The sequence below is a fragment of the Impatiens glandulifera genome, chromosome 1 (genome assembly GCF_907164915.1).
Source record: "Impatiens glandulifera chromosome 1, dImpGla2.1, whole genome shotgun sequence".
NCBI lineage: Eukaryota > Viridiplantae > Streptophyta > Magnoliopsida > Ericales > Balsaminaceae > Impatiens > Impatiens glandulifera.
This window is the reverse complement of record NC_061862.1, coordinates 6,432,029-6,439,268: the sequence shown is the minus strand read 5'-3', so window position 1 is coordinate 6,439,268 and position 7,240 is coordinate 6,432,029. Positions and strand designations below refer to the sequence as shown.

General features: G+C 33.4%; 1 long non-coding RNA gene across 1 annotated transcript; it reads left to right on the top strand.

Moving 5' to 3' along the window:
• The first annotated feature begins 537 nt into the window (after window positions 1–537).
• LOC124918820 lies at window positions 538–938 on the top strand. The gene is made up of 3 exons (XR_007097531.1): window positions 538–565; window positions 666–768; window positions 865–938. It is a non-coding gene; the product is annotated as an uncharacterized LOC124918820 (long non-coding RNA).
• Window positions 939–7,240: the final 6,302 nt, after the last annotated feature.

The following is a 7,240-nucleotide window of genomic DNA, read 5'->3' as shown; positions in this document are numbered from 1 at the left end:
TTAAATTGTGTGTTATTATCTTCTTCTTTTTTTCCCCTTAAATTGTGTATTATCTCTGTTGTAAAATCACAACTTTTGAGGAGCTATAAAAACCCATATGCTGGTACACAGGAGAGCTTGAGAAATTGAGAACTGATTCAAACGAAGAGGTTTGTATACTTTATTGCAGTTCAAATTTTTTTTTTTTTTTGAGCTTCATCGATGTGATTAATTAATGATATATGCCCAACAATCCCTCTCACAAAAGAACTTGATGTGACTAATCATATCGATAAATATGTGGCCCAACAATCCCTCTCACAAGAGAACTTGATGTGACTAATAATATCGATAAATGTGCGTGGTCCAATAGTGGTCCAACAATCCCTCTCATAAGAGAACTTGATGTGATTAATGATATCGATAAATGTGCGTGGTCCAATAGTGGTCCAACAATCCGAGTGTCTGTTTTCTGTATAAATGAATCCACGTGTCAACCAAATTACTGAATTTGAGTTATAAAAACCCATATGCTGGTACATATTAGGGAGAGCTTGAGAAATTGAGAACTGATTCAAACGAAGAGGTGTGTATTCTTTATTGCAATTCTATATTTTTTTTTATTTGAGTTTTATCTCTCCATTGATTGAAATCTCAATGTATTCTTTCGGTGTTTATTGAACTAGCGTTTGCTTCATCTTCATCATTCCTCATCATGCCTTTGTCGGATGAAATGGTTAGAAGAGAGCTTGAATCTTCTAATGAACAGAAAGCTGCCTCATCATATCCGTAAGCGTTTTCCTATTTTTAATGATCTTTGTGTGTTTCTTTTATTGTAAAGAGTGAAGATTGATTTTTGTTGTTCAACTTCTTTCAATTTGCAAGACATGTTGTACTTTCTCAAGCCAATGACCAACAGATTGAAGATCCTCTTATTGCTGAACAAACCGATGCTATAAACGAAGAGACAATCGTTGTTTGTTCATTAGACTGTTCTGAAAACGGTGCAAAAAGAGCTTCTAAGAAGCCTAAGGTCAAATCGAAGAGGAAATCCAGTGTAAGTCGAGCTCGAGCTGCTGAAGTTTCTAACTTACGGGAAAGGATGAAAGCACCATTTTCATGATTATTTTTTATAAATTTCTGTCAAAAATATTTCTGTCAAAATTTTTAATGTCGGACTACTAATCATTTACCTTTGATGTTGGATGATTGAAAACAGAGAAGGTGGGACGAAGACAGGATAAATGAAAAGTTGCGTGATTTAGAAGAGCTCATACCTAATTGCACCAAGGTGATTTGTCTTACTATATTTTGTATGTAAAATATTGAAGAAGAACAGAATATTTAATAATCCCTAATGCCTTAAAATTGAATTTAAACTTATTGTTACTCTTATTTAACTTCTCTTAACAACAAAAATTAATTAGAATTAAATCTAATCACTGTTTTATTTTTATTTTTGTATATTTCTTTATTAGTTTGTGTGTTGTTCCATCTAAAGAAACAAAAAAAAATGTGGTGTTTTTGAAAGTGTAGTCTATAACCTATATAATCTTGGTTGTTTGTTTTTTTTAAGAATGACACAGATACATTGCTCGATGAAACATACGAGTATATGAAGAAGCTTGAACGCAACTTTCAGGTGCAAAATTCTCATTCGTCTCATTTCATTGCCTTCAATTATGTAGTTGAACTTTTTTAAATTCAAGTAAAAAATAGTATTGTTCTTACTAAGTCTTTTATTCAGATTATGAAAATAATCTCAAACAACTCATCCAAGGAACATATGTTGCATCCATCTTTAGTGCATCAATTATTGTCCATGCCAAGTTCATCAGAATCCCTTTCGACAATTATGAATTCATTGAAGCCGAATTCAAACTCAGACTCAGATGTGGACTCAGACTCAGACTCAGATGTGGACTCAGACTCAGATGTGGACGTGGACGAAAATGTTTAATCAGGTTTGTGCATAAATTAGTGTCTAAAAGATAAATAAATAAATAATTGTTTAGTCCAAAAAAATGTGTTTTAGATGTAAAATGTGTTCTAAAAAACTGTTTTTAGATGTAAAATGTAAGAGTTCATATGATGGTGGACTGGTAGGATAAAATATTCTTCAATATTTTTCTATATTTTTCATTATTACTGACAAAATTAAAAAGGAAATTATTAATTTTATACTGTAATTCTCGCTTTTCAGGTTTGCTGATTGAGTCAAGAATATTTTCATGCTCTCATGGTACCTTAGGTCGAAATTGTATCTTATTTTATATTATTGTTTTTTAGAAAAAAGAATTATGTTTACTCATTCTAAGTTATGGATTAACTGAAAAGTTAAGTTGTTTATGTTTCTTTGGTCTATACTGAAAATGAGGTTAAGTGTATGATCCTTTGGCAGATTATTATTAGTATGACAATTTACTCGTTCTAAGTTATGGATTAACTGAAAAGTTTGGTTGTTTATGTTTCTTTTTGGTGCATACTGAAAATGAGGTTAAGTTTATGTTCCTTTGGAAGATGTATTATTCTAATTAATATCTTTTGTTTTAACTTTTTGACTTTTGTACGTCAAAATTATTCGATGTTTTATATGATTTATTTTGTAAAAGAATCTTATTCTAAGAGAATAAAAACAATAATGAAACCACACGGCTCTCCAAAATTAAGCTTTTAAAAAACATTGGGCCACCTATTTCCATTTATAATTCATGTGACAAATTTGTAAAATGGAGTGAAGGATTAAAATGATGTTGTGATGTCATGTGGATTAAAGAATATGAATGTTTAAGTTTGTGAAGTTCATGAATTCAATCAATAGTTTAACCTCACGGGGTTGTGAATATAGGTAGACTCAATTAAGAAAGGTGTGTGAGTTATGTCGTTGATTGTGATAACTTGGTTCGTTGGAATGAACCTGAGATTTTGGTGCAGTATATAATCTAAAGTCAATGACGACTGCAGTGTGAGTTTCGTCGTTGCCTATGATAACTTGGTCATTGGAATGAACCTGAATTTTTGGCTTAATACAACAATTATCTTCCTAAGTTCAAGTTTTAGGAAAATGGAATGTTGATGACACAAAAGTAAACTTGAAAGGTCATATTGGCCACTCGGACGGTGCACTTGAGGAAACCCATTTTCTCATGGCGAGAGCTGTCAAAGTCTCTAACGCACATGTCAGATTGTATGATCTTGTCTCGGGATACGCCTATTTTCTCAAGAGTCCTCCAAGGACATATGTTGAGAGCGAATTCATTGTCTATTAATACCATTGGAACGGTCTTTCCCTCCATTTGCACAGAAATGTAGAGAGCTTTATCATGGTTTAATTTGGTTGATGGGAAGATCCTTGTCTTCAAAGTCGATCATGTTATGTTGCGAACTAATAGATATGATCCCTACTAGTTCTTTAGGGGTGGTATTGACAGGAACATTGACCTTGCTTAACTCATTAATGACTGCTTTCTTGTGCTTGATAGAGTACATCAGGATTTCGCATATGAAAATGTTAGCATTTATCCTTTTTAGTTGACTCAGGAGGCTCTGTCTCCTGGATTAAGAGCTCTAGGCTCGTTTTCCCTTCTATTCCCTACGGGTGATTGAGATATGGATGGCATATTGGTCGGCATAGTTTAATGAAACTATGTTGAAAATTCATTCCACCATGTGATGCCGCGATATCAATCGAGGCGTAGATGTGGGCAGTCGTCTTTGACTTTCAGCATTCAAAAGTTTTACTAGAATAGGTTTTGGACTTCTTCTTGGGACATGGATTAATCATGTTGATTTCTGGTTTGACATAATGGATCAGGTCCAATAATGCGTCGACGTCAAAGGATGCTTCGTCGGTTGTGAGCTAGTTGACTTGATGATCTGGTATCAGATTATATTTCCAACTTAGCGATCACATTCTGAATAATCAAGTGCCAGAATAGATGTTTGAGGGAGCTACAATTATTGGTAGCGTGGCATTTTCTTGATGGTAGTCACACCAAACGTTCTCATAATTTCCTAAGAATGATCTATCCGTTCTTGGGGAGAGGGGTTTCATAAGATTCTTTTATTAGTGAATCTTCATCACTTTACTTAAAGTCATTCCTATGTAGTTAAAGACTATAGGGCCTAATTTGATGAAAGGGTTTTTGGGATAAAACCTAGTTTTTATCCCAAAACTCAAAATCATATCATACATCAAATCAATTAATTTTATCATTTAAATACACAAACTACCCACTAACTAAATTTAATATTATTTTTTATTAATTACCTTCAATAAAAATTAAAACCTAATATAAAAAAAGAGAAAAGAGGTGAAAAGATGAATTAAAAGAAATAAAATATTAAAATGATGTGATATTTTTTTACTTGATTATTTGGGTTATAGAGAGAACATGAATGAGATAGGATTTTGGATAAGGAGATGAGAGGATAAGATAGAAGAAAGTGAAAAATAAGAAGGGTAAAATTGGATTTTTTTTTAAAAAAAACTTGTGTTTTTTCCTTATTTGGTCAAACATGTTTTTTTTTTAACAAACCCAGGTATTACCCTAATAACCATTTCTCAAACAAGAACTATGAGGTCTAGGTGCCTTTAGAGGTGTGGTTTTAGTAGGAGTGGTTGTACATACCTTATCATGTGAAGGCTTGCTTGGGCTCGCCTTTTGAGGAGGAAATTCCCTCCAGGCAGTGGTTACCTTGTGTATTTCTGTCTTTTGTTTCCTCGGGAAATGACTTGGAGGTGGGAGTAGGTTTGACTACTTTTTCCTCTCTTCCTTCTTTTTCGATGGCATCATTGAGGTTATTGCTAGTTTTCAACAATTTCTTCATATTTTGAAAGGTTTGACAGTGAATATTGTTTGATGTTCTTCAACCTTTTTTATGATCATTCGAGGTTGAGATGCATTGAGAAGCGTTATATGAACGTTGTAGTCAGTTCCTCTATGCTCCATAGATATACTATATTTTGATGGTGATACTAGCATAAAGTAGCGTCATCGAGGTACTGGGGAATTAGGTGGAGAGCAGTCGGTTCTCCAAGTCACAAAAAAAGACTAACGGGTCGCTTTTTCCAAATACTTGGTGAATTTGGGTTTGTGACGTGACATGGAGTTTAAGCGTGCATTATTCAAACCCATTAATGTTTCATCTAGAATGATACATGAGGGGTCCTTGTTCCCTCGATGCATGTGGTATGTTATCTCCAAGATTTTTGACGAGGCTTTACTTGGCATTAGGAAGAAGTGAGCTATTAGGATCGTTACCGTCATCATGGACGATCCTAAAGTCAAAGGGACTTCTCCATTTCTTATTTCCATCTTGGTCCATATCTGGAAGTCGATGTATGTCTTTGCAAGGATAATATCAAATATTGTCTTGGCATATCCGTACTCTTCTTTAAAAAGCTTGATTAGGGACATTGATTCTACAAATGATTTTAGATGTAGAACGTTCTCGTTGTCCATCATTAGGATAACTCAGAATTCTTCTATGGTAGGGCACATTTGCCTTTCTCCCATGAAGTAGACTCGTTTTACGGGGTTCAACCTTCTTTACATTTTTATCATGAAGGTGGAGTTTATCTCTAAGTTTATGAACCTCATAATGAGAATAAGTCCATAGGATCGATAGTTCCACTCGTTTTCATGGAAAGCATCAATCCATAGAATCAGTACGACATCCGTCAACATGGACATCATCTATGATTGGAAATTTAAAATGTTTACAAAAGTGCGTTTGTTTTGAAAATAGGTAACATGTTTAAGATGCTTACTTAGACTATAACGCATACACATAATACATATATAGTAGTCACATTAAGGTTGTAGTGACAAAATTTTGGTTGTCTAGGAATGACAAACAACCGACTTGGTGATAGTATTCAGACTTTTTATTCTAAGGGGAATCATAAGAGAGTACCATTTGTCGATAGTGTAGGGGTAAAACCGCCTTCATAAATTAGGGAATATCAACTCAATTGAGAATTCCCCCCACCTCCATAATCACTACGTCCTATCGGACAACTCATTCGTCAAAGGGTGGGGTCGATCTCGTGCATTATAGTTTTTTCTCTCGCAACATCTCTCGTTTTATAATAAGTTGTCATTCTTCATTAACAATCTTTGCACATAAGTGTAGAAGTATGAATCTCAGTTATGTACTTCTTCGCAAGTAAGATGAGGGTGATGTACTCTTTACATATAAAGACATTTGATAGGGTATAACCTATGCATCTCTTAGGTGTTGTACCTTTTGAGACAAGCCTATTAAGTTGAAAACGTGATACAAACGTTTCAAAATAAAATTTTATTTTTGAGTTAAAAATTTGATCCCCAGTAGAGTCGCCATAAAGTTGTAATCCCTAGAAAAACTCTTTCCGTGGAAAAACTCGAGGTTCGAGAATTTCAACATCGATTTGCATGTCAAGAATCTTTTTAAAATAAAACATTATTTAAAAAGATTTATAATTCTTGACAACTTTTAAAATTAATTATGAAAAAAATTAATTTTTGTTCAAATTTGAATAAATCGGTTGTTTAAAATAATTAATTTAAACAATATTAAATTTGAAAACAGAGTCGCCAATTGATTTTTTTAAATCAATAAAAAAAAATGGTGTACGTAAACAAACGTATTGGCTAGAGTTTATTTTATTTCATAGTTTGGTGATACTCGGGAAAAGGGGCTTTCGCACTTCATCCTCTGTACCCGTTTTAAAATGGTATCTACTAATAAATTTAGATTTTGAAAATCGGTTGTATAACATTTTATTTTAACCATTATTCTTCCGGTCCTAATCATGCATGATGTTTGCGCGTTATTAACAAAACTATAAAAATAATTATTTAAATACTAATACTTATTGTTGATGATAACTTAGGGAGGAAAATACCTATAGAATATTAGTCATTTAAATGCATTATGGTTTAAACATAAATCTCAAACAAGCCTAGATCAAAATATTTTTTTATGGAAATATCTCAAAAATATTTTGAAATCATTTTCTAAATTTTCGGGATTTTTGGAAAATGGTTTAAGATCCAAAATTATAAAAATAATTTTGAATTTTGAAATGAGAACCTAACAAGCCTAAGACTGGTGTCCTAGGCCTTGGGTTTGTTTTCATCGGTTGGGGTTCAAGACCCTCGGTCGGACCCATTAGTTCGGGCTAAGAAGCCTAGGTCGAGGTGTTAAAGCATCTCGGACCTTGGTCGAGATTATCGGTAGGGGTGTAAAAACCACAGGTCATAGGTTAGCCCTA